Below are 25220 nucleotides of genomic sequence, written 5' to 3' on the forward strand. Positions count from 1 at the left end.
CCACAAATTGAAAATGGCGCCGCTCTACCGCAAACCTTAGATTCTTTTGGTGTGCGGGAAAAATTGGCACATGGAGATATGCATCCTTGATGTCTATTGATGCCATAAACTCTCCCCCTTGCAGGGAGGAGACCACAGTGCGAATTGACTGTATTCAGAAGGACCGGATGCGTAAAAACCGGTTCAGATCCTTCAGATCCAGGATAGGTCTGACACTTCCATTTGGCTTTGGAACGGTGAAGAGATTCGAGTAAAACCCTGAACCCTGTTCTTTTGGGTCCACTTCTACTATCACCCCCTGGGATAGTAAGTGATCTAAGGCCAGAAATAGCGGTCTTTGCTTTACTGGGTCCCTGGGGATCCTTGACCTTAGAAAGCGAGAAGGTGGAATCTCCTGAAACTCCAGCTTGTAGCCCAGAGATACCGAAGAGACCACCCACTCATCCCGGATCTCTTCCCGCCAGGCTTCTGCAAACTGCAAGAGCCTTCCCCCCACTTGGCCGAGCGGGGGCGCTCCTTCACAAGGAAGCTTTCGGGCTCTGCTTGGCAGGCTTTCGCCCTCAGGATTTCTTCTGCCCCTGGGCCCGGCCTTGAGCCTTTCCTGTAGAGGGGGGTTGAGAAGGCCGTCACCACTGCTTAGAGCTTGATGCTCCGGGAGAGAGAGAACGCCTAAATGATGGACGTTTGCTCCTTTTGACTGGAAGGAGAGTAGATTTACCCCCTGAAATTTTTTGGACGAATTTGTCTAATTCTTCTACAAACAAACGTTCCCCTTTAAACGGGAACCCAATCAAATGCTTCTTGCATGATAGCTCAGCTTGCCCAATTATTTAGCCATAGGGCCCTTCGCATGTGTACCAACAGGAGAGACAAACGAGATGCTTGTTGGACAGAATCCGAAATCGCATCAATCAGGAAACACAGAATTTGAGGTATTTCTGCATAATTCTCCACTTCCTCACTGGGAAGGAGGCCAAGCATCTGCTTAACCTGTTCCTTGAGGAACTGACACAACCCCACAGCTGCGACTATAAGTTGCACTACAGTGCCAGTCATGGAAAAGGAGGCTTTTTTTTTTTTGTAAAATCTTTATTTTGAGATATTTTGACATTGAAACACACTTGAGTATACATTAGACAGCTGTGTCAGGACCAAACAAAGAACAAATAAACTGTAGGAAACAATGACACCCATAAAAACTGACCCAGTGGCCAAGAGTTGGCGGCTCAAACCAGACACATGAATTAGGCAAACGGGTGGAGATGAACGTCTGGAGTGTCTTCTAGCTCATACACATCAAGTCCGGCCTCCGTGGGCTAGGGCCCCGCTCCAAGGTGCCTCTGAGCGGAAAGGAGAGGACGGGCCGGAGCCCAGTCCCCCACCTCCCGTCATACAAAAGGCCGGGGAGGCATGGGACCACCCCCAGGGGCCGCCCAGGAGAGGGGGGCACAATCACCTCCAGCAACCTCTCCCGAGCGTCCCCCGGGGGTAGGACAGGCCCACAGCAACCCCCCCGCCCAGGAGGGACGTCCCAGCATGGACCCCTCCGGACAGAGGGATTCCCCCCGTCAGCCAGCCCACAGGAAGCCTAACGCACCACCACAGCTCAATACCACGTAGGTCAATAAAAGGCAACATCTTATAGTGTGGAATACAGAGAAAGAAGGTAAAAAAGAACAGTAGGAAGGGTGAGAGAGAGACAAGAAGGGGTAGAGAGGGGATTGGGGGATAGGGTAAGGGAGGAGGGTGGAGCCTACTTGACATCCCTGCGAAGTGCAGCGGTCCAGCACCAGGCGAGTCTCAGCAGCAAAGTCGTCTCTCTGTCCATGGGGCAAGAAGGTGAAAAACAGCCACTAGGTGGGAACATCATTGTGTGTGCGGGATCTCAAAGAGGGTTCCGCTAGCTCCAGTAGAGCCAAGTCCAGACTGGAGGTAGCGTATATAGTTTCGGACATGTAGACTGTCCATGATTGCCATATGCTGTCACACTTAGCCCGTGTACCCCTACAGGTTGCCACCCAATATTCCGCTTCTCTGATGTCATTCACTTTTTTGACCCAGTCCTCCACTGTGGGAGTCCTAGTTTGTTTCCAGTAAATCGGTATAAGACGTCTGGCCGCGTTCAACAGATGCGGCAGAGGGCTTTTTTTGTATCTACCAATCGGGATCGGAGGAATGTGCAAAAGATAGTTGGCCGGAGACAGTGGCACATCAAGATGCAAAACTGCCTCTATGCGGGATCGGATGTCCTCCCAGAATGGCTTGATTCGTGGGCAATCCCACCAAATATGAAGGAGGGTGCCCAATTGGCCACATTCCCTCCAGCACCGGTCCGATACCGAAGGGTAGATACGTGCTAAGTCTGCCGGCACTCTGTACCAGCGAGACAGTACTTTAAAATTAGTTTCTTGGGTTTTGGACTCCATGGAGCTAGCGTACGTGAGTTTGTAGAGGTGGGACAGTTGGGCCGCGGAAAAGTCAAGTTGTAGCTCCCTCTCCCAGACCCGTATGTATGTCGGTCTAGCGACCTCGGTAACACAGCCCAGCAAGTGATATAATTCGGAGATCAGGTGGGGAGTGGGTTCATCTGCTACAAAAAAACGCTCAAATGGTGTAAGGAACGCTTCGTCCCTGATTAAGTGGCCATGGGCTTCAAAAAAGTGGTGCATTTGCCTGTATCGCCAAAAATTCATAGCTGTCTGCGCATGCCCGGTCTGCAGGGATTCATAGCTGACCATTTGGCCACCGCTGAGAAACTGTCCACAACTGGCATTCCCGTCAGCTGCCCAGGGGACAAAAAAGGCCCTCCGCTCCCCTGGCGGGAACCATAGGAACCCTCCCAGCAGGGCAAGCGGAGAAACAGGGGGGGATAGGCCCAGCGTCTTGTTCAGTTTGTCCCAAATCAAAAGAGACTGTACAGTGAGCGGGGAGACATCCACCGATAACCCCCTATATTCCGGGGACAACCAGGGCGCATAAGCCAAATCTCTCCCAGCTAGCCATTTTTACAGAGAGACCCACACTTTTGACTTAGTATGAAATTTCCAATTAAGTATCCTCTGTAGAACAATAGCCCTGTGGTACCTCTGGATATCCGGAACCCCCAGACCCCCCATCAGCTTCGAGCTTTTTAGCAAGGCCATGGCTATTCTAGGTTTCTTTGTGTTCCACACAAATGTCGACAGAATGCTATTCAATTGGGTAAAAAACTGTTTAGGGAGGGAGATGGGTATCATTTGTAAAAAGAATAATACTCGGGGCAGGATATTCATTTTAATAATATTAATGCGGCCGAACCACGTAAAAGCGGTTTTGGTCCACTGCAACAAATCCGCCTTGATCGCATGTAATAAGGGGGGGAAATTAGCGGCATATAAGGCATCAAAGCAGTTGGTCAACTGGATGCCCAGGTATTTAATAGAAGACGTGGCCCAGGTAAAGGGGAATGCTAATTGCAGGTGGTCCGCTTGAGGCGGGGCGAGGTGAATAGGCAAAATCTCCGATTTGGAAAGGTTTATCTTGAAATTGGATAACTCACCAAAAGTCCTCAGCTCCTTCAACAGAACCGGCAACGAGATCAGGGGTTCAGAGAGATAAAGGAGCACATCGTCCGCATACGCCGACAGTTTGTGCTCCGTCATCCCAACCTTCAGGCCTCTAATGTCTGCGTTCGCCCTCACCCTGCAGAGCAGTGGTTCCAGTACCAAGGCAAAAAGGAGAGGAGACAGTGGACACCCCTGTCTCGTGCCGTTTCGAATCGGGAACCGGGAGGAAAGCACCCCATTCACCTTCACCTGTGCACACGGAGTGGAGTACAAGGCCATAATCGAGGACATCATATGCGTCCCCAACCCCTGAGCCTCCAGTACCACCCATAAGTACCCCCAGTCGACGCGGTCAAACGCCTTTTCGGCGTCCGTCGAAAGGACGATACAAGGTTTAGGATCAGGACTGTTACGTGCCCAATGAATGAGTTGGATTGCCCTGATGGAGTTATCTCTCGCCTCCCTGCCACGAATAAACCCTGCTTGGTCTGGGTGAATAATTTGGGGCATAAGACTCCAAAGTCTGTTTGCCAGGACTTTTGCTAGAATCTTAATATCGACGTTAAGAAGGGAAATCAGTCGATAGCTCTGGGGGACGGTAGGATCTTTGCCCTCTTTTGGCAGCACCGTAATGTGTGCCAACAGTGCTTCGGTTGGGATAGGCTTCCCCTCCGCGATGGAATTAAAGTAGGTGCACATATGTGGCGTTAAGAGGGGCAGGAAGATCTTATAGTAGGAACCCGAAAAACCATCCGATCCCGGGCTCTTGCCCTTGGGCAGGGATTTCACCGTTAGCGCAATTTCCTCCGGCGAAATCGGCCGCTCCAAGTCGACGCATTGTTCCGCCGTAAGTGTAGGGACTCTCGCCGACGCTAAAAATTCTTGAATGGCAGCAGACTTGGGAGGCTGAGCGTGTGCGGGCGAGGCCGGGGAAAGGTTATAAAGTTGGGCGTAAAATTCCTGGAACCCCGAGGCAATCTTGTTGGATTGGACCCAAACGGCACCCGAGGGGGAATGGAGCTTCTGTACATAAGCTTGAGCATGTTTCTTGCGAAGGGCCCTGGCCAGCATACGGCCGCATTTGTTTCCATGTTCATAGTACCTGTGTGAAAGATGCCTGGCCTGCCTACACGTGTGGCGATCTAATAAACGTAAAAACAGGTCACGCAATTCAAAAAGCTTCTGCTTAGCCTCTGGGCTCCCCCCCTGCTTATGGGAGAGTTCTGCCGCCTGTAAGGCGGCCAGAACCCTGTTGAAATCCTCTTGACGTGCTTTCTTGATTTGGGAACCCAATGATATCAGTTCCCCTCTAATCACGGCTTTGTGCCCCTCCCAAAGCACACCCGCACTTATCTCATCCGAGGCGTTTTCCCTAAAATAGTGGGAGATGGTCTCCGACACCTTGGCAACCGCAGCAGAGTCATCCAAGAGATTTTCGTTCAGTCTCCACGTCCAGGCCCTGTGGGGACCAGATGGTAATTGAATGGTCACGCCAACCGGTGCATGGTCCGAAAGGGTGATGCTGCCAATGGATGCCGTCTACAGAAGCTCAAGCGTGGGACGGTCAACATAGACATGGTCTATGCATGGTTATACGTCATGGACGGACGAGTAATAGCTAAAGTCTCGTCCCAAGGGATGCAAAATCCTCCAGATATCAAGTAAAAGGTGTGCCTGCAGTGATTTGCGAAAGTGTTTGAAAAAGGCATGGGAGTGTGAGGGTCGGGTGCTCGAAGTGTCGAGCAGATGGTCCGGGCAGACATTAAAGTCCCCGCCTAAAATTAAATACCCGGCTTTAAAGTCTGTCAATAGGTCAAGGGTAGCGTCCAGGAAGGTGCCCTTTAGGAAAACAAATCGGCCCTGAGGGTCAATTTTGCTATCCACTGGCTGAAAAGGGCACGTCTTATGGAACGCTATGGCAGTCCCTCTGGACTTGGCCTTAGGAGATGTACTGTGAAACCACTGATTAAACATATGGGTGGGCAACCTGGGTAGGGAATGGCTGGTGAAATGTGTTTCCTGCAGGAAGACCACTTGGGCCTTCAACTTTTTAAGTTCCCACCACAATTTGTTCCTCTTCCCCGGAGAGCAGAGACCCCGTAAATTGTAGGAAATTACCTGGAGTGTAGACATGGGAGAGTTGGAAGGTGGAGGACTGGGCAAGCGTCCCAACCCGCCTGGTGTAAGGACCGCAGCAACAGCAGGCTCCTAGGAAAAGGGGGGAGTGAAAAAAGAGGGAGAAGAAAAGGGGAGAGATAGGGAGATAAAAAACACAAAAAAATAGTACAAAAATACCAACAACATAAAAACAAAGCAGCTACATCAAAATTAGACAATGCAGCAGTTTGGGGGGAGATGGGACCCACCCCACTATCCGGGGGGGCTCCTAGCCCCCTCCTAAAGTCCCAACAGGGAACTAAACCCATGGATGGATGGCCTATGTGGGGAACGTAAACCAAAACAAGGGGGAAAAGGAAGGTCCCCACCCCGCCCACCACATCTGAGAGCAGAATAGCCTCAATTCGGGAGAAAAACCGATCCAAAAAAGCAACAAAAGTAAAAAATAAAAGAGGAGGAAAAAAGGGGTGAAGCCCAGTGTGGGCTGATTGCATTCGGGGATGTGGAGTCTGGCCGATCCCTGGCAGAGGCCCCCCCCGCCACGGTAGCCGCACAGCAAACTGCAGACCGCGGAGGGGGGGGGTCACGGAGGTAGCTACGATGGCAAAAGAAAAGGGGGAAATAAAAACAGAAACCAAAACACATTAAAAACCCCCCCTCCCCCCACCCCTGGTGCCCCGCAAAGGGAAGAAAAAGGGGGCGCCGTGGCAGACCACCTTCCAACATTGGGAATGTAAACATTCTCCGCCCTGTAGGCCTAATCTGATAGTCAAACAGTAACAAGGGCTGGAGAGAAGTCACCAAAAATTCTTGCGGCCACGGCAGCCACAGTCTTCGGCCACATAGGGCACATCCAGGTCCCTGGAACACCCGGGGGGGGGGGGTACAGGGTCAAAACATCCCATTTACAATTCCCGTGGGGGGAGGCCCAGACACCAGCAATCATAGTAGAAAAAGTCCGCAATCAGCCGTCTATCACACAGCCCAGGCTCGGTATCAGTCTCGGGTGGTAGAAGGAACCACTGAAGAGTTGCGGGTTGAACTATGTCTGTCCCTCCGTCGATGCTTGCGTGTGACTGTAGACCATCTGTGAGGAAGGGGGGAGACAAGCAAGTCGCTCGGGGGTCCTCTCCAATCCAGAAAGTCCACGGGATTCAGCCCCAGAGAGGATAGAAAATGTGGAAGAACGTCTTTTGTACACAGGGTCACCTGCCTGCCATCCTTAAGCACATGCAGAGAGAAGGGGAAGCCCCAGCGGTAGGACAGTCCTGCAGCCTGGAGCACAGAAAGGAGCGGGCGAAGGGCTCTCCGCCGCATGAGGGTGCGCCGCGAGAGATCCTGATAGAAAGTCAGTCGAGCACCATCAAAATCATAAAAGGGCTTACCCCGCACTTTTTTCATAATCCGGTCCTTGATAGTATATTTGTGAAGTTTACAGATTATATCCCTGGGATTGTCAGCGTCTTGAGACGGGGGGCGCAGTGCTCTGTGGGCTCGGTCTATTTCAATAGGAGCAGTGGCTGGGAGTCCCAATATGTCCCTAAAGATATCAGTCAGAGTGGGGACAATATCCCTGGGTCCAGTAGCCTCCGGGAGCCCCCTGATCCTGATATTGGCCCTCCTGCTGCGGTTTTCAACATCATCCAATTGCCCCAGCAGTACCTCAAGCTGATGGTCTTGTGTTTGGCACCTAGATTGCAGCAGAGCAATAGCGGGGAGAGTCTCCTCTAGTTTTTCCTCCAGGGCCTCCACTCTGTGACCCAGATGTGTAGTATCAGCTTTAAGCTGGGCAATATCAGCGGTGAAAGCCTTCTCCACTCTGCTAGTGAACTTTTCTAGGTCCTCTCTGGTGGGGAGAGACATAATATGGCGGCGTATTGTGTCATCTCCCATGAGGTCTGAGACCTCTGAGCGGCCATCCAGGGACCCGGGGGATGCAGGGGGGGCCGAATCGCTTACCGATCCTGGGGAGGGCACCGGAGAAGCCAGGGGAGACGGTCCGGTCGACTGGGAAGGCGTCGCTGTAGCAGGCTGTGAGGATTTCCCAGCTTTCTGAAGTTTCCCGGTCGATATTGGGTCCATCGCGGCCCTGTCTGTGGGGGCCCGGGAAGAACTGATCCAGCTTTCCCTGCCGCTTCTTGTTACCCTGCGGCGGTCGGGAAGACTGCCGGGATCGTTGGGACATTGAGCCCGGTGATGTGGATCGGATTTCCCCGCTGAGGGCAGCTGATATGTGCGGCGATGGAGCGGAGCTGAGGTGAAGCACTTCCTCACTCCTCCATGGTCAGGACACGCCCCCCCAAAAGGAGGCTTTTAATAATGTTTCCAGCTTCTTATCAGTTGGATCTTTAAATACCTGAGCATTATCCAAAGGACAGGTCAGATTTCTATTCACGCAAGAAACAGCCGCATCGACAGATGGGACCCCCCATTTCTTGGTGAAACTTTCCTCCAGAGGATAAAGCATAGAAAACCTTTTAGGAGGAGCAAACAGTTTATCGGGATGTCCCCAATCCTCATACAACAATTTATCCATTAAGGGATTAATTGGAAAGGAAAAGGCAGGTTGTGGGATTTTCCTGACTCCCAGGGAAGAAACAGAGGACGTAGCGATCTCAGCAGCAGGCATTCTGAATGTGGTACGCACCAATTCAGTATAATACTGCACCTGTTTTCTGAGCGCCTGGGAGGAGGGGACTCTCTCCTCTTCCTCTGATTCATCCGACTGCTCAAGATACCTGTCCCAAGATAGGGATCTCTCCTCATTGTCAGAAGTGTCATCTGAAAGAGGAATCTCAGCAGAGGGAGGGGATCTACCCCTTTTCCTGCTTTCTTTCAGGGAAGCTGAACTAAAATTCATGATTCTCCCTTCAAAACCTTCCAATGTAGCCCTAAGGGAGTCCTCAGTGATGTATACCGGGGCTGAAATATCAGGAGAGGCTGCAAATCCTGACAGGGGCACTGACTCATCCTGTGAGGCTGACTCCAGTCTTGCAGGGGGGGGATGGTAACCTACAGGCATTTTTAGAACCCCTAGACCTAGGCGGTGACTTACCAGTGTCCTTGTTATCTCCCCCTGAGACCCTCTTACAAGGAGACATAGTCCTAAGCTACAAAGCAGAGGTACTAGTACAAAGTGCAATCACTGTTGTGCTTAAAGTCTCACAATAAATACATATGCTTAAACTGCACAACCTGATGCTGAGTAGGTTTGTCTTAGGTTTGCCTGGATCCAATTCCTTGGGATGCTTACTGCCCACAGCTCCTGTGTCTCCACTTACAGCCCCCTGGCGCTCTGGGCTGTAAAACTGCGCAGTACAGCGCCGTGCACACCGAACGACGCGGCTCGCAAACACACTCCCGCCTCCTCCATTAGCACGGAAGCGTGCTTGGTGTGCGTGCACGAGGACTGCCGGTATCCAGGGGGGAAGGGAATTGCCATCGGAGCTGTCTGGGACCCCCAGACTACGTATTACCTTCATTGTGGCTGAGATTGCAGTGGAGACATGAGTCATCTGGGAGAACCAGGCTTCACTGAGCGTGTGTATCTGAAAGGCATGTAAGTATGCATCAGGCTGCTCTTACTCCCCCTAGTGGTGGAAACCAAGTAAGACATACAACTACTCAATGAAGAAATCCATAATATAATTTATACAGGATTAACTTCCCTTACCTGTCCTCGCCGCAGGAATTGCTGAAAACAGACAGATTCCAGCCTTCACCCATCACGACGGGCAGAGTTGTGCCAACCTTCAGGTTTTTTTTGGGGTTCCTTCTCAGAAGAACCTCCTACCTGGACCTTGTAAAAGACTCTGCCAGAAACTTTCGTGCCACTATGTAAATAGTACAGTAAGTCTGGTTTTCCCAGAGCCCAGTCTTCCAATAGGAGAGGACTTACAGGCAAAACCTCGTTTCTTCAGATGATGAGGCCCGGGTACCATATCATCTTGGGAGTCAAAATATCGGCCCGAGATATGGATCCGGTTTGTTGTAGCCCTTAGGCCCCCGCAGGGACCTGCACAGAACTTTCTTCATAGCACATGTTTTATGTGACAAACCACCACTGGCAAAGGGAAAAATTAGGTGCCTCCCATATGGGAGGGGTTATATAGGGAAGGAATTCTCCTTAATTGGGGATTAACCAGTGTCCCATCACCAGAGGTGCCTATATAACTCATTATGTAATGATCCTGTGTCCCGTGATGTATGATCAAGAAATAAGCATACGGCACCTGGTATTCCCAGTCGGTCTTCCATCCAGTTACTAATCAGGCCCGACAATGCTTAACCTCCGAGATCAGACAAGATCGGGCACTTTCAAGGGGATGGGGCCATAGGCGATCTCTTTGGGCACTCTCAACCATCTTGACAAACGCCAACATGGTGATCTTGGGAAACAAGCTAAAAAAACCAAGTCAATGCCAACATTGGAGGCTAAGCAGGGTTGGGCAATCAGTTTACTTGCCTGAAATAGGCATCTCAGAACTGCCATCTGGCTGCTTCCCGGGTTTCCAACTCCTTCAACTAATCCCAGGAGACAATACTTCGCCTCCATCCTGGTGGAGGTTCCAAACACCCGATCAATGGTTCCTGTCACCTCCGTCCAGTAGCAGATCAACTTCGGGCATCTCCAAAACATGTGCATCATGTCTCCCCCCATGTTCCCGCACCGGGGGCAACTTGCGTCCGGCCATTCGGCAAATTGAAAAAGTTTACGAGGAGCATAATAAGTTCTATATAATAAGAACAGATGTGACATCCTCTGAGAGGAGAGCCACAATTGACCACAAGGCAGTATTCCTGTGGCCAATTATAGCTCAAGGGGGTTTAGTACACACCCCACACTATATAAGGCAGCCAGCGCGGCGGCCTTGTATAGTGTGTTGCGGCGGTCAGGGAAAGAGGACGATAGGCAGGGACAGTGTCTTTACTGCTTGGGAACCTAGCACTGTTACAGTGGGTGTTATGTGCCTCCTGCACAGTACACACCTGAAGCTACCCTTTATTACTGGTGTTCAATTTTTGCAATACAGGCATCTGCAGTGCAGAAGTTAGAGTGGGTGTTGTGTGCCTCCTGCACAGTATACACCTGAAGATACCCCTTATTGCTGGTGTTCTGTTTCTGTAATGCAGGAACCTAGCACTGTTACAGTGGGTGTTGTGTGCCTCCCACGCTTGTCCTTATTTTCGGCAGCTGGACGTGTTGAGCCACATCATGGCTTGGTCGGATGTGAAAGACCAAGCCCTCCTAATGCTCCTCATCCTCTCTCACCCAGGCTCAGGGTACTAGCCTGTGTTCTGTATACACTAGGCTTTCTTCTGTATACCCTATCCTCTCTTTATACTCTAGCCTGTCGTTTATGTACACTAGACTCTTTGTTTACCTCATAAATGGCAGTGTATATAGAAGGAAGGCTAGTTTATACAGAGAGGCTAAGGTATACAGAAGGTAGGCTAGAGAATAAAGAAGACAGGCTAGTGTATACAGGACACATGCTAATGTATAGAGAAAACAGGCTTGGTTATAGAGAGAGACTGAGACTATTATATTCAGAAGAAAAGCTAGTGTATAGAGAGAGGCAGGCTGGGGTATACAGAGAGGCTAGTGAATACAGATAGGGTGATGTGTACAGAAATGCTAGTGTAGACAGAGAGGCTATAGTATACAGTTATTCTGGGGTATACAGAGAGGCTAGTTTAAAGAGAGGCTAGTGTATACAGAATACAGACTCGTGTGTGCAGATAGGCTTGAGTATACAGAGATGCTAGAGTAAACAGTGAGGCTGGGGTACACAGAGAGGCTAGTTTAAAGAGAGGCTAGTATATACAAAGATGTTGGTGTATAGAGAGAGTCGAGTGTATACAGATAGGACAGTGCATATAGAGAGACTAGTGTATACAGAAGACAGGCTTGGGTATACATCCAAGCTGACAGTGTATACAGAAGCCTGGGTAGTGTATACAGAGAATCTAGTGGATACAGAAGACAGGCTGGTGTATTCTAGCTAGTTTTTAAAGTCTAGTGTAAACAGAAGACAGGCTGTGGTATACAGAGGGTTTAGTGTATTCAGAGAGTCTGGTGTATAGAGATGCAAGGGTGTACAGAGAAGCTAGTATATATAGAAGACTACAGCATACAGAAGAAAGGCTAGTGAATACAGAATAAAGGCTGGCTTCTACGGAGAGGCTAGTGTATGCAGAACACTGTCTAGGGTATAAAGAGAGGCTAGATTATACAGAGAGGCTAGTGCATACAGTGAAGCTATTTTATATAGAAGCCTGTTTAGTGTATACAGAGAAGCTAGTGTGTACAGAATAAAGGCTAGAAAGGCTATAAAGAGAGACAAGTGTTTACAGAGGACAGTTTGGGGTATAGAGAGATGCTAGTTTACACAGAGAGGGCATACAGAAGACAGAAGACGGGCTAGTGTATTCAGAACATAGGCTAGGTATTCAGAGAGTCTAGTGTATACAGTCGGCGAGTGTGTAAATAAGACTGGCTAGTTTACACAGTGTTTATAGAGATGCAAGGGTGTACAGAGAAGCTAGTATATATAGAAGACTACAGCATACAGAAGAAAGGCTAGTGAATACAGAATAAAGGCTAGATTATACAGAGAGGCTAGTGCATACAGTGAAGCTATTTTATATAGAAGCCTGTTTAGTGTATGCAGAGAAGCTAGTGTGTACAGATGAAAGGCTAGACAGGCTATAGAGAGATGCTAGTTTATACAGAGAGACTAATGTATACAGAAGACAGGCTAGGGTATACAGAAGACGGGCTAGTGTATTCAGAAAATAGGCTAGTGTATACCGAAGACAGGCTTTTGTATGCAGAAGACCGGCTAGTGTATACAGAGAAACTAGTGTATAACAGAGTGTATATAGAAGACAGGCCAGGGTGTAAAGAAGACAGAGTAATGTATACAGAAACAGAAAACATGCTCGTGTATATAGAGAGGCTAGTGAATTTAGAGGGTAGGCTAAGTGATAACAATAGAAAATCTTGGATATACAGACACATTTCATCATTTCATCTAGTTCGCATCTCTAATGGAGTTTGTCTCATTGCCATGTTATGCCTTTTCATTCTTATGCTAAATATAGACTACACGATTTTAATCACCCACATCAAGCATGCAATAAAACTATCATACATCAAAATAAACCATGTACTGCCAAAACAATAACGGCCAATAACTTAGAAATAGGGAGTACTATCTCAAAACCAGTTAAATCTATTCACTTCGATGAGGTCTACCGCTAATTGTACGGTAATGCAAAATGTTCACAAAACCATCCATTTGCTACCAGACATGCTGCACATATTATGAGTAATGTAACTATCGCTCGCTAACGATGTAAAAAGTTTTATTGCTTTTCTGACATTAACCGAGTATCTCTGACATTAACTGAGTATCTCTCTGCACTAGGATCATTGCACAGTTAAAACACAGTGACAAAACATTTCTTTTTACCGCAGCAAAATGTGAGAAAAGCAGTGTAAGCCGTCTTTCTGCCATATGCTTCAGAAAATTAATGTACCGCTTTTAAATCCATATCAATTCCACATTCTAATGTAAACTGTCTAAAATTTTAACATTTACTGATAGCAATTACTGATATTACATTATGATTATACCAGTGGAAATGGACCGCGTAATGGAATTGTCAAATTAATCATAATCTCAGAGTTAACTTAGCTGATAAATTTACGATTTACTCAACGATTTAAACTTAGATTGTTTCAGGCTAAGTCAATTTAATCTTAAATAATTTATACTATATTCTACTGTACTCCTAAATAATGTACTGTTTTTCTGTATTTTAGCCGTGCTCATATTTCGTGTTATGTTGCTATTCCGACAATCGGCCTTAATGAGGATATTACTTTGCAACAATCTCTTGATCCCTTTTGTGTATTCACTTTATCTGTATTTATATTTACTGCCTCAATATACTTATTATTATTATATTATAGAGATTACTATCTCTAAATCATTGTAAACGTAACCATAGATATAATGTCTACAGCTAATTTTACGTTAAAGCAAAATTCACACAAAACCATCTTTTTAAAACCTTTTAAAGCCGGCACATTAAGAATAATGCAACCATCTCTCTACCCCTATGGAATAGGATTCTCTTTCTGACTCTATTTAGTATATTACTTCAACTGTCACACTGATAACCATTTGTAACACATAACACTGGCAACACATTTTTTAAAAGCAGCAAAATGCGAGAAAGTGGTTGCAGTAGCAAAGGATAGCAATAAAGTTTGATTACATTAATAACACATAATGCAACTATTTTACATTCACATCAAGCATACATCCTATTGTAAACTGTCTATCACTATTAATTTTCAGGGTTACTGATACATTATGCGGATAACCAGTGGAAACGGAGAAAAGTCAGTGTAAGCCGTCTTCGTGCGTAACAAAATTAATGGAACGATTTACACGTTGGAATTTACAAGCTACGTTAATTTACTCTTAAATAATGTATACCCTTTAGCTGCTTAGCTCACATTTTGCTGTATGTAGCCGCGTTAACTGTATTAATGGTTTCATGTAAGTAACCAATGGGGATTGACATTTCATGTCTATCTCACATCTCTAATGCAATTTGTCTCTTTAAAATTTCATACTTTTCCGGTTATTATACTTTCTCATCCTTAAAGACAAGTTGCTGATATTTTATGATTACAGCAATCATCTCATCTAATTGCTAGTCCGATATTCTAACTTGGTATTACTTTGCAAGGCTCTATTGAACAATGTAAAGGTAAGCTAGATATTTTGTGTATTTCCACTTAAACTCGACCTGTTTATACTGTCTCAATATTATCCTTTCTAATTTTGCTAAATTAGATTATAGGGTTTGCTATGTCTAAATCCACCTTTATTACGTATACTGCTACTTTTAGGATAATACAAAACCATCTTTTGCTTCTTTACACGCTTCACATATTAAGAGTAATGCAATGCTACCGATGTGAACAGTTCAATTGCTCTTCTTACATTTAGCTGGTATCTCTCTGCTATAGGAAACTGAATTTGTATTACAACGATAACTCATCTAATATCAGTCCACTCAGTGCTACCGGGATAACTTTTTCATTTAGAGTAATGAAATGATTTCTCAGTCATTTTGAAGCTACTGCAAAAAACGCTTCCGATCTCTTTTCAACTGCAATACTTAAGCTCTGCAATATAAAGGAATATTTAGCTGCTTAGCTCAAACTTTGCTGTACGTAGCCGTGTTAACTTTATTAATGGTTACCAATGGGGATTGACATTTCATCTCTAATTCACATTCACATTTCTAATGCAGTTTGTCTTTTTGCCATGTCATCCTCTGCCAGTTATTTTCCTTTCTTATCCTTATGCTATATTTGGGGTATATTTACTACATTATTAAAGACACGTAATGAACCCGATTGATAAAAACCTACACACGTCGTTGCTGTCATTTCCTGTATTTCCACTTAAACTCGACTTGTATATACTGTCTGAATATTAATCTGTGTTATTTTGCTATATTTATTATTAGAATAACCAGATTACGATCTCTATATCCTGGTAAACCAACTCACACAAAACCATCTTATTTCTACCTTACACGCAGCAATAAATATTAAGATATTAACATTTAACCGGTATCTCTCTGCAATAGTAAACGGAATGGGTAGATCACTCATCTAATATCAGTCTTCTCAGTGCTACCGGAACAACTTTTACATTTAGAGTAATGCAACGATTTCTCAGTTTTATGAAGCTACTGCAACTAACGCTTTGGATTTCTTTCCTGTTAAATTACGCTCTGCAATATTAAGCCATGTAAATTGTCCTATTGGTCTACTAACAATGCTATGTATAATAATACAAATATTTCAAAAGCAATATCGTCTCACTACAATACTTACACTCTGCATAATAAATATGATTAATGCGACTAATGCTAATAATAAAGTCGTCTAAAACTCGGCTATAGGTAGAGAATAAAACTATCTTACATCAAAATAAACCATGTACTGCCAAACCAATAACGGCCAATTACTTAACGTCTATCAGTCAATGACTTAACAAAATAAACTTAGCACTCTTTTGCTCTATTTTTTATATATGTAGTTCTCTACATTAACTGTCACATTGATATCACCACTGACAACACACTACTGACCTTTTAACAGCACCAAATATGAAAAAAGCACTGTAACTCTTTACATGATTTAGATGTAGTTGCATTAGCAAAAAATAAAATCATGTCTTCTGTACACGCTAGCCTTTCTGTATACAGTAATCTTTATGTGTACACCAGTCCCTCTATATAGACTAGCCTCTCTGTCTTCTGTATACACGTGCCCGTAACCTATATACACTAGCCTGCCTTCTTTTTACAATAGTCTCGGTGTCCCAGCCTCTCTGCATACACTAGCCTCACTGAATTCCCCAGACTCTCTTCTGTATACACAAGCCTATCTGTAAACAATAGCTTGTCATCTGTACACACTAGCCTCTCTGTATACACTAGCCATTCTTCTGTATACACCAGGCTCAGGGGAATAACATTAGCCTATCTGTATTACCTTGTTTGACTTTTCTGATTTCTGTTTCTTTTCTAGGGTCTACCTCGCCGTATACCCAAGCCAATCTTATTACCCCAGCCTCATTCCAATTATAATAGCCTCACTGTATACCCCAGGCAGTCTTGTGTTGGGTTTTTTCAGTCTGCTCAGCCATCTTCTTGTAGGGTTCTTCGGGTCAGCCCTTGCTCCCTTTTCCCCACGTATCCTCTCATTCACAAGAAGTTCATTCTCATGTCTGGGTTACCTTGGGCATCAGGCTCATCCTATCCTTCACGGGACATTCATTTGGGTTTGCGTAGCTTGCAGGCTCTTAAGGGGTTCCTTCTCATCTTCAGGTCAAGAGTCGGTGGGTTCTACTCTCACAGCGGTAACTTACAGTTGGCGTTTGGGCATATGTCATTTTATGGATGGGATCTTTACCTTTCCTTTTCCACCTATACTTGTGTCTTTTTGCCCTCTTTTCAAGCATACTGACCATCCAGGCCATGGCACACCTCAGGCCTTGGTTCTTAACCACTACAATACAGGGCACTTTCGCCCCCTTCCTTCCCAGCCCAATTTTCAGCTTTCATCGCTCTAGCGCTTTCAGTGACAATTGCGCGGTCATGCTACACTGTACCCAAATGACATTTTTTTCATTTTGTTCGCACAAATAGAGATTTATTTTGGTGGTATTTATTCACGACTCCGTTTTTTATTTTTTGCGATATAAGCGCAAAAAAGCGGAAATTTGGAAAAAAAACAATATTTTCTTTTTTCTATTTTAAAAAAAATCCAATAAAATCAAATTTTGTCATAAATTTAAGCCAAAATGTATTCTGCTACATGTTTTTGGTAAAAAAAAATCCGTTAAGTGTATAATAATTGGTTTGTGTGATCACGGACATATGTACGCAAATGATCATGTACATATGTGTGCAGGTGATCACGTACATATGTGTGCACATAATCATTGGGACAAGTGATTTTAGTGGGACATATGTGGGGGACATGTTTTTATTATTAGGGACATGTGTTTTTATTTTTTGGGGACATGTATGTTTTGGGGATATGTGTGTTATGGGGACATATGTGGGGACTGTATTTACACTGTGTGGTGTGTTGTGTGTTTACACTAGACTGAAGATCAGTGAGTAAAAAGCTGTAAAAAACAGCTCATACTCACTGATCATCAGCCGGCTGCAGCAATCTACTCTCCTCTCCTCAGCGATGACTTCTGTGTGAGGAGAGGAGGAGCCGATTGCCTAGCAACCGGCTGTTTGTTTACATCACATGACGGCCGTGATTGGACACGGCCGTCATGTGATCAGGAGGGCCAATCACAGAGCCCTGATTGACATTCCTGAACGTCCTATCAGAAGTAGACGGCTCCCACCCGGCCGTATATGTGCATTGGCCGGGTGGGAAGTGGTTAAGTAATATCGCATTTCCCACTTGAAGACTCCGATTACAAGTGGGAAGGCTGGCCGCAGGCCAGCCCGTATTTGTGGGAGGAGTCTGAGGGACTATTAAACCCTCCTCCTCTGTCAGGGCCAGGGTTGGTGTTTTCTAGGGAGAGAGAGACCGGGTTACACAGACTTGCTAGTGTATACAGACGGAATAGTGTATACAGAAGACCAGCTAGTTTATACAGAGAGGCTAATGTGTACAAAAGACAGGCTAGATTATACAGAAGAACGTACTGGATATGCAGAGATGGAGGAGAGGTTATACAGAGGGAGAGGCTGTTTTACACAAAGAGGCTAGTGTGTGCAGACTTGCTAAAGTATACGGACAGACTAGTGTATACAGAGAGGCTATTTTAAACAGAGAGACTAGGGAAAACAGAGAGGCTAGTGTACAGAGACAAGCTGACAGTGAGGCCGGGGTATAATGAGAAGCTAAGTTATACAGTAGACAGGCTAGTTTATATAAAAGACAAAATTGGGTAAACAGAATACAGGCTGGGGTATAATGAGAGGCAAGATTATACATAGAGGCTAGGGTATAAAGATGTATACAGAAAGGCGGGGTATACCGAGAGACTATGTGTATAAAAGACAAGCTAGGGACGGACTAGTGTATACAGAAGACCGGCTAGTTGATACAGAGAGGCTAATGTGTACAAAAGACAGGCTAATGTATACAGATAGGCTAGATTATACAGAAGAACATCCTGGGTATGCAGAGAGCTCAGCTTCAAGGGATGGCCAACGTGAGTAATATGAGTGAGACTCCTCACCCCCCCCCCCCCCCCACCTACCAGATCTGACTTTCATCCCCTTGCCCTCTCTGCCCCGGTCATCTGGTGGCAGTTTTATGCACTCCCTGGCCCCCACCCATTCATAATCCTTACCGACCTTTCCTTCCGCTGCTCACAGGAACACACTGGATGACTTGTCTAATTAACCAACTTGTACAAGACACCGCTATCCTCCTGTCTGACACCGGTCCCCATTGGAGGCGTTACCCCTCACTGTTTGGGTGGTCCCTGCCTCCCCCTGGATGCTCCACATATACCCCGACAACATTGTCGGAGCGGCACCACTTGACAGGTGGCATCTCCCATTGGAGGAAGGGATGATGGCCCCAACCCCTTGGCAGCAGGTTCTTTCATGTACAGACCAGGGCGGCTCATCTTCCCTTCTGGAGTCTTGACCTTAGAGGGGGGAGTTGCACTTTGGGGGGTCTGAGTGATACCTAGTGCGCTGTACTGGAAGGGCTTGACATTCCCGCATATGTGTCCCCTCTCCCTGGTTGCGCCCCTCGTCCCCCCCTCTGGCCCCCACCTACTCTTTGCCGACATTGCCTTCTGCAGCTTTCGGGGACACCCTGGATGACTTACTTATTGAGCCTATTGGTGCGAGACACTGCTTCCCTCCAGTTTGACTCTGGACCCCCGTGGAGGATTTACCCCTTACTGTTTTGGCGGTCCCAGCCTCCCTCTGGATGCTCTACACAGCCCCCGATGGTGATGCAGGAGAGACACTAATTGGCGGGCACCAGAACTGCTGCTCGGGTGAAGTCTCCCGTTGGATGGAGGGATGGTGGCCCCAGCCCCTTGCCTGCCGGATTCTCCATGCACCGACCAGGGCTGCTCCTCTTTCATCTTCATGTGGTGACCATGGAGGGGAGGAGTTGAAACTTATGGGGTCCGGGTGGTTGCTGGTGTGAGCACGCTAAAGGACTTGACCTTTCCGCATGTTTGTCCCCTCTCCTTTGCTGCCCCTCCTTCCCTCCCCCCTTCCCTCCCTTACCCCCTTCCCTTCCCTCCCCCCTTCCCTCCCCCATTTCACTCCCCCTTTCCCCCCTTACCCCCCTCTTTTCCCCCCTTCCCTCCCCCTTTTCCCCTGGGGCGTGGATGGGGGAGAGGGGGTAAGGGGAGGACAATCTGCCAAAGAGAGAAATACATTTGTTCGGGGGCTGCATGTACTTTTGGGGTATGGGACGGGGGGTGGTGGATCCCATTCTGTGATGCCTTTTCTGTTGTGACGGGCTCCCTCGTGCATGCCTACATTTAGGGCGAGCTGAGGAGACCCCTCAGTGCTGACAGTTCTATGCTCTACCTCTGTTTTAATTATACTATTGTTTTTTGGTTCTATGATGTTACTGATTGTCTTTTATTTGCATACCGGTATCAGACGTGCCATTTACCACTGCCGGGACTGGGGGGACTGGGATCCGGGGGCTCCCTCTCCGACCTGTCTACCCACCAACCCAAGTAGGACGGCGCTTTAAACCCAGTGTACATCTGGTAAACGCTATAGCATAATTGTGCTGTTTTAGTATACAATTCCTGTACTGTTGAGTGCGGACAACCCTTAATTTCCCTCTCCCCCTGGGGTTGAGGTGCCCGGCCTCTTTTTCCCCTTACCTTTCCTTCCATTTGCCCTTCCTTTTTCCCCCTTAGTTCCCGCCATCCATTACCTACCCAATACCTACCTTGGTTCAACTTTCTTTGCTTTTCTCGGACTTTTCCCCTCCCCGAGGAGCGATGGCAGACTCAGTCAAGGTCACCTCTCTAAACGTTAAGGGACTGAACTCCTCTGAAAAACGGTGGATCCTCCTGTGAGAACTGAAGACTTCCTGTACTGATGTGGCCTTTATACAAGAAACACATTTTAAAAATACTAGCCTCCCCTTTCTACAGTCAAGATCCTTCGCTAAGGTCTACCACTCTACTAACCCCTCCTCTAAGACCAAGGGAATCTCCATTCTGATCTCTAGCAGGCTCCCCTCGGTTCTCCAGGATTCTCTGGTGGACCCTGGGGGCCGATATCTTTTTCTTAGGGGCCACATTGGAGAGCTCCTTTTTACATTTGCCACTGTGTACGCTCCCAATGATCACCAAGACACATTCCTCAGAACTACCCTGCACAGATGATGTGACTTTCGGGAGGGCCAGTTGATATTAGGTGGGGACTTTAATGTCCCCTTTCGCCATCGGTTGACACTTCTGCCTCTTGCTCCTCGCTCCTCATTTACTCTAGAAAGCGGATTACTAAGTGCTTACTGAATGACCAATTAGTTGATATCTGGTGTCTGCAACACTCCGGGGAAAGGGACTACTCTTTTTGCTCTTCCCCTCACAAATCATACTTGAGGATAGACTTCTTCTTGATTCCACATGACCAACTGCACTTGGTGAGCTCTTCCTCCATCGGCCATATTACTTGGTCTGACCACGCTCCTGTAGCCCTTACCTACACCCTCTCTAGGAACCCCTCACCTAGGACTCTATTCTGGCACCTTAATGAGAGCCTCCTCCAGATACCGGAAGTTTTAGCAGATGTGACCAGGGAATTGGACCTTTATTTCCAAGAAAACTAAACGCAGGACTGCGACCCGGGGATAATTTGGGAGGCTCACAAGTCAGTACTCCGCAGGGTACTTATCAGGCACGGGGCACGCATCAAACGAACACGGAAGGAACAAATTGCTAATCTGTTTTGTGAACTTGCCTCTGTGGAAGCGAAACATAAACATGCCCCCTCACGGACCTTAGAGATTGAATTGGGGACACTCCGTACCCAGATTACTGACCTACTCCATTATAAAGCGAAAGCAGTACTCCAGTTTTGTCGTAAACTGATGTAGGAATCAGGGGACAAATGCGGAAAAATCTTTGCCAGGTCAGTAAAGGAGTTGAAATCTGCCTCTTACATACAACAGTTGATAGATGAGAATGGCCAGAGGGGCTCTACCCCAACCCAAATAGCCAAAGTCTTTGAAAAATGCTACTCTGATCTCTACAACCTGCCCGATTCAGGGTCCGGACAGGACAATATAGACAGATATGTAACCGGTTCTGGTCTACCAACCCGATCACACTGGAAGAAGTCCAGATGGCCGTGGGACCTCCGAAGGTGGGTAAGGCTCCGGGCCCTGACGGATATACCGCACAATACTATAAGACCTTCCTCCCTATTCTCGGCCCGCGCTTGGTGAATTTATTGAATACTCTGAGCTTGAATGGGGATTTTCCTGAGCATACCCTTAGAGCCCACATCTCGTTGATACCTAAGGAGGGCAAAGACCCGGGCCTTTGTGGGAGCTACAGACCAATTTCCCTCCTAAATTTGGTCCTAAAACGATTCTCTAAAATCCTTGCCACGTGATTGGCACAGCACTTGCAGTCCCTTATACATATTGACCAGTTAGGTTTTATTCCCACCAGGGAAGATAGGGACAACACCATTAAGGTGCTTACCCTGGTCCATAAAGCAAAGTCATCTGGGACCCCTTGTCTTTTCGTGAGTACTGATGCCGAGAAGGATTTTGATCGGGTCAAATGGACATTCATGTTCTCGGTCCTTCGCCATATAGGTCTGAGTGAACGGATGTTGGCATGGATAAGTAAGATATACTCACGCCCTTCAGCTCAACTCAAAGCGAATGGGGTGCTCTCATCTCCCCTTGACATCGGGAATGGGACCAGACAGGGTTGCCCCCTGTCGCCCCAGTTATTCGCACTGTCATTGGAACCCTTTCTCTCCACAATTCGACAAAACTCAGACATAACGCGACTCCAAATCGGTACTATTGACATCTGCCTACGTAGATGACATGCTGTTCTCGTTGACGAATCCCAGAGTTTCCTTGCCAAATCTCCTTCGGGAATTCCAGATATACGGGATACTTCTTGAAATCAGAGGCCATGGGGGTCGAAGTCCGCCCGCAAACGTTACTAGACTTGTAGTCCAATTTTCGATTTAAATGGACCCATACAGCCCTTAAGTACTTAGGTACTTACATTCCACAGGACAACGCGCGTACGTTTATGTTGAACTTCCCCCCACCCCTTGTCACTAAGATCCGCAGTTTGCTTCACAGGTGGCATTCTGGCCTCCATTCCTGGTTCAGGAGATGCAATCTCATTAAAATGAACATACTCCCTAAATTTACCTATCTTTTCCAAGCTCTCCCGATCCAGATTCCAGTCCCGTTTTTTAAGCAAGCTCAATCCCTGCTCACTCAATTTATCTGGGCCCACAAAAATCCCAGACTTAAGTGGTCACAGCTGACATTGTCTAAACAACAGGGAGGGTTGGTTCTCCCTGACTTGCGATGCTACTACCTGGCCTCCCATCTGGGGCGTGTATTGGACTGGAATGGAAACAAACTTTCTAAGCTCTGGGTGCTACTAGGACAATCTCACTCCCAAATTCCGCTAAGAAGCACCATGTGGTGCTATAAGGATTTACCCACAGAATTGACGTCACATCCCACTATAGGGGCTTCATTGAAAGTCAGTCACCTGATCGCTACCCAAAACACACTCACGTCTTTGACTTCCCCCCTATTCCCTATACGTGGCCATCCGAACTTGGAACCGGGGACCCACTTAGAAATTCCAACCTAGACCATGCGTCTAAATTCGTCATTGATGGAAAATGACCTTCTTTCTCAACCCTAACAGATCCGACAGGGCTTTTCCAAATGCCTTTTTGGAGAGCGGCGCAACAACATCATTTTTTCCATTCCATCCCCAATACTCAAACTTTCGCACGCCCTCAGACGGAGTTTGAGGCTCTATGCAGGAGCAAAGGCCCTTTGGTCCACATTCTCTCTCAAACAGATCACCCACACTTCACCTGCCTGTCAACCTGGGAAAAGGACCTTAATTGCTCGTTTTCCCCAGCACAGAGACAACGCATTATCACTTTGGCTCTCAAAACCTCGCTGTGCACGAAGATACAGGAGACAAATTTTAAACTTCTCACCAGGTGGTATTTGACACCATCAAAGCTGCATAAATAATTCCCCTCTTCCTCGAACATATGCTGGAGGTGTGGAGAAGAAGAGGGCACGTTGATCCACATTTTTTGGTCCTGCCCCAGCTTGGTGGACTTCTGGACAGAGATCCGATGCATAACACAAAAATTCACAGACTTCTCCATCCCGGAAGAGGCTGCATTCTTTCTCTTGCACCATTGACAGATTCCCATTAAGAAGTACAAAAAAATAAATTTTACGGCATGTGATAAATGCTGCGAAATCCTGCATCCCTCTCTATTGGAAAAAATGTTCCCCCCCTTTCATTACTCACTGGCTTAGGAAAATAGAGGACATTAAAAAAAATGGAGGACTTGATCCTCACATCACAAGGTAAACAAGAATTTTTTAAACAAACCTGGGACATCTGGAATACCTTTATATTCTCGCTGGAAGGATGTCGCCTGCTATCACCTTAATGCTCTGAGCTTTCCTTGACTGGCCCCTTGGACAGTGGCTGCCATTGTGTCTCGTCCCCTCTTCTCCTCCTGATCTTTCACCCCTTCTCTTTTCTGCCTTCCTCCCCTATCTCTCACCCCCTCCACCCACTCTCTCTTTTGGAAAAAGTGGAAAATTGGGAATGACGGCCCCACCCCCCCTCTGGATGGATTATGCCGGAGGGACCTGGGGTTTGTGTGACCCTGGATCTTGGTACAGTACTTTATCCGTGCCTTGAATCATTATGATTGATGGAAGGCAGACTCACAGTTGCGAATATACCTGTATCAAGTATTGTTCAGCTGCTTTTTGCTCTGTATTTCTCTGTTGCATTATGTACTCGGGGGACCGTCTTCCCCTGTTTGGAGAAAAAATTATATTTGAAAAAAAAAAAGAAGCCTACGACACTTGGTATTCCCAGGCGGTCTCCCATCCAGGCATTAACCAGGCCCGACCCTGCTTAGCCTCCAAGATCAGACGAGATGGAACAGATTCAGGGGGATGTGGCCGTAGCCAATAACTTCAGGCACTCTCAACTCTCTTGACAAACGCCAAGATGGTCACCTTGGGAAAAAAACAAAAAAAAAACAAGTCAACACCAACAACATAAAAAGAAGTCTACAGCACCTAGTATTCCCAGGTGGTCTCTCATCCAGGTATTAACAAGGCCCGACCCTGTTTAGTCTCTGAGATCAGACGAGATCTGGTGCTTTCAGGGTTATGTGGCCATAGGCAAGCTCTTCAGGCACTCTCAACCCTCTTGACAAACACCAAGATGGTCACCTTGGTAAACAAACAAAACAAAAACAAGTCAACGCCAACAACATAAAAAGAAGCCTACAGCACCTAGTATTCCCAGGTTGTCTCCAATCCAGGTACTAGCAAGGCCCAACCCTGTTTAGCCTCTGAGATCAGAGGAGATCGGGCGCTTTCAGGGTTATGTGCCCATATGCAATCTCTTTGGGCACTCTCAACCCTCTTGACAAATGCCAAGATAGTCACCTTGAGATACAAGCGAAAAAAGACAGGTCAATGTCAACAACATAAAAAGAAGAATACGGCACCTAGTATTCCAACGCCATCTCCCATCCAGGTACTAACTAGGCCCAACCCTTCTTAGCCTCAGAGATAAGAAGAGCTAGGGCTTTTTCAGGGTGATGCTGCTGTAAGCGATCTCTTTGGGCACCTCTCAACCCTCTTGACAAATGCCAAGATGGTCACCTTGGGAAACAAGCGGAAAAAAACAAACGAATCAACGCCAACAACATAAA

The 25220-nt window shown here is 46.8% G+C and overlaps 3 pseudogenes; all 3 read right to left on the reverse strand.

Moving 5' to 3' along the window:
• Positions 1–9883: 9883 nt before the first annotated feature.
• LOC143999209 (5S ribosomal RNA) lies at positions 9884–10002 on the reverse strand (annotated as a pseudogene).
• Positions 10003–24564: 14562 nt separating this feature from the next.
• On the reverse strand, positions 24565–24683 carry LOC143999337 (5S ribosomal RNA; annotated as a pseudogene).
• A 100-nt stretch (positions 24684–24783) lies between these two features.
• On the reverse strand, positions 24784–24902 carry LOC143998990 (5S ribosomal RNA; annotated as a pseudogene).
• Between the last annotated feature and the right edge of the window lie 318 nt (positions 24903–25220).

The sequence above is a fragment of the Lithobates pipiens genome, unplaced genomic scaffold, assembly GCF_037356315.1.
Source record: "Lithobates pipiens isolate NorthernLeopardFrog02 unplaced genomic scaffold, aLitPip1_a1.2 Scaffold_19, whole genome shotgun sequence".
Lineage (NCBI taxonomy): Eukaryota > Metazoa > Chordata > Amphibia > Anura > Ranidae > Lithobates > Lithobates pipiens.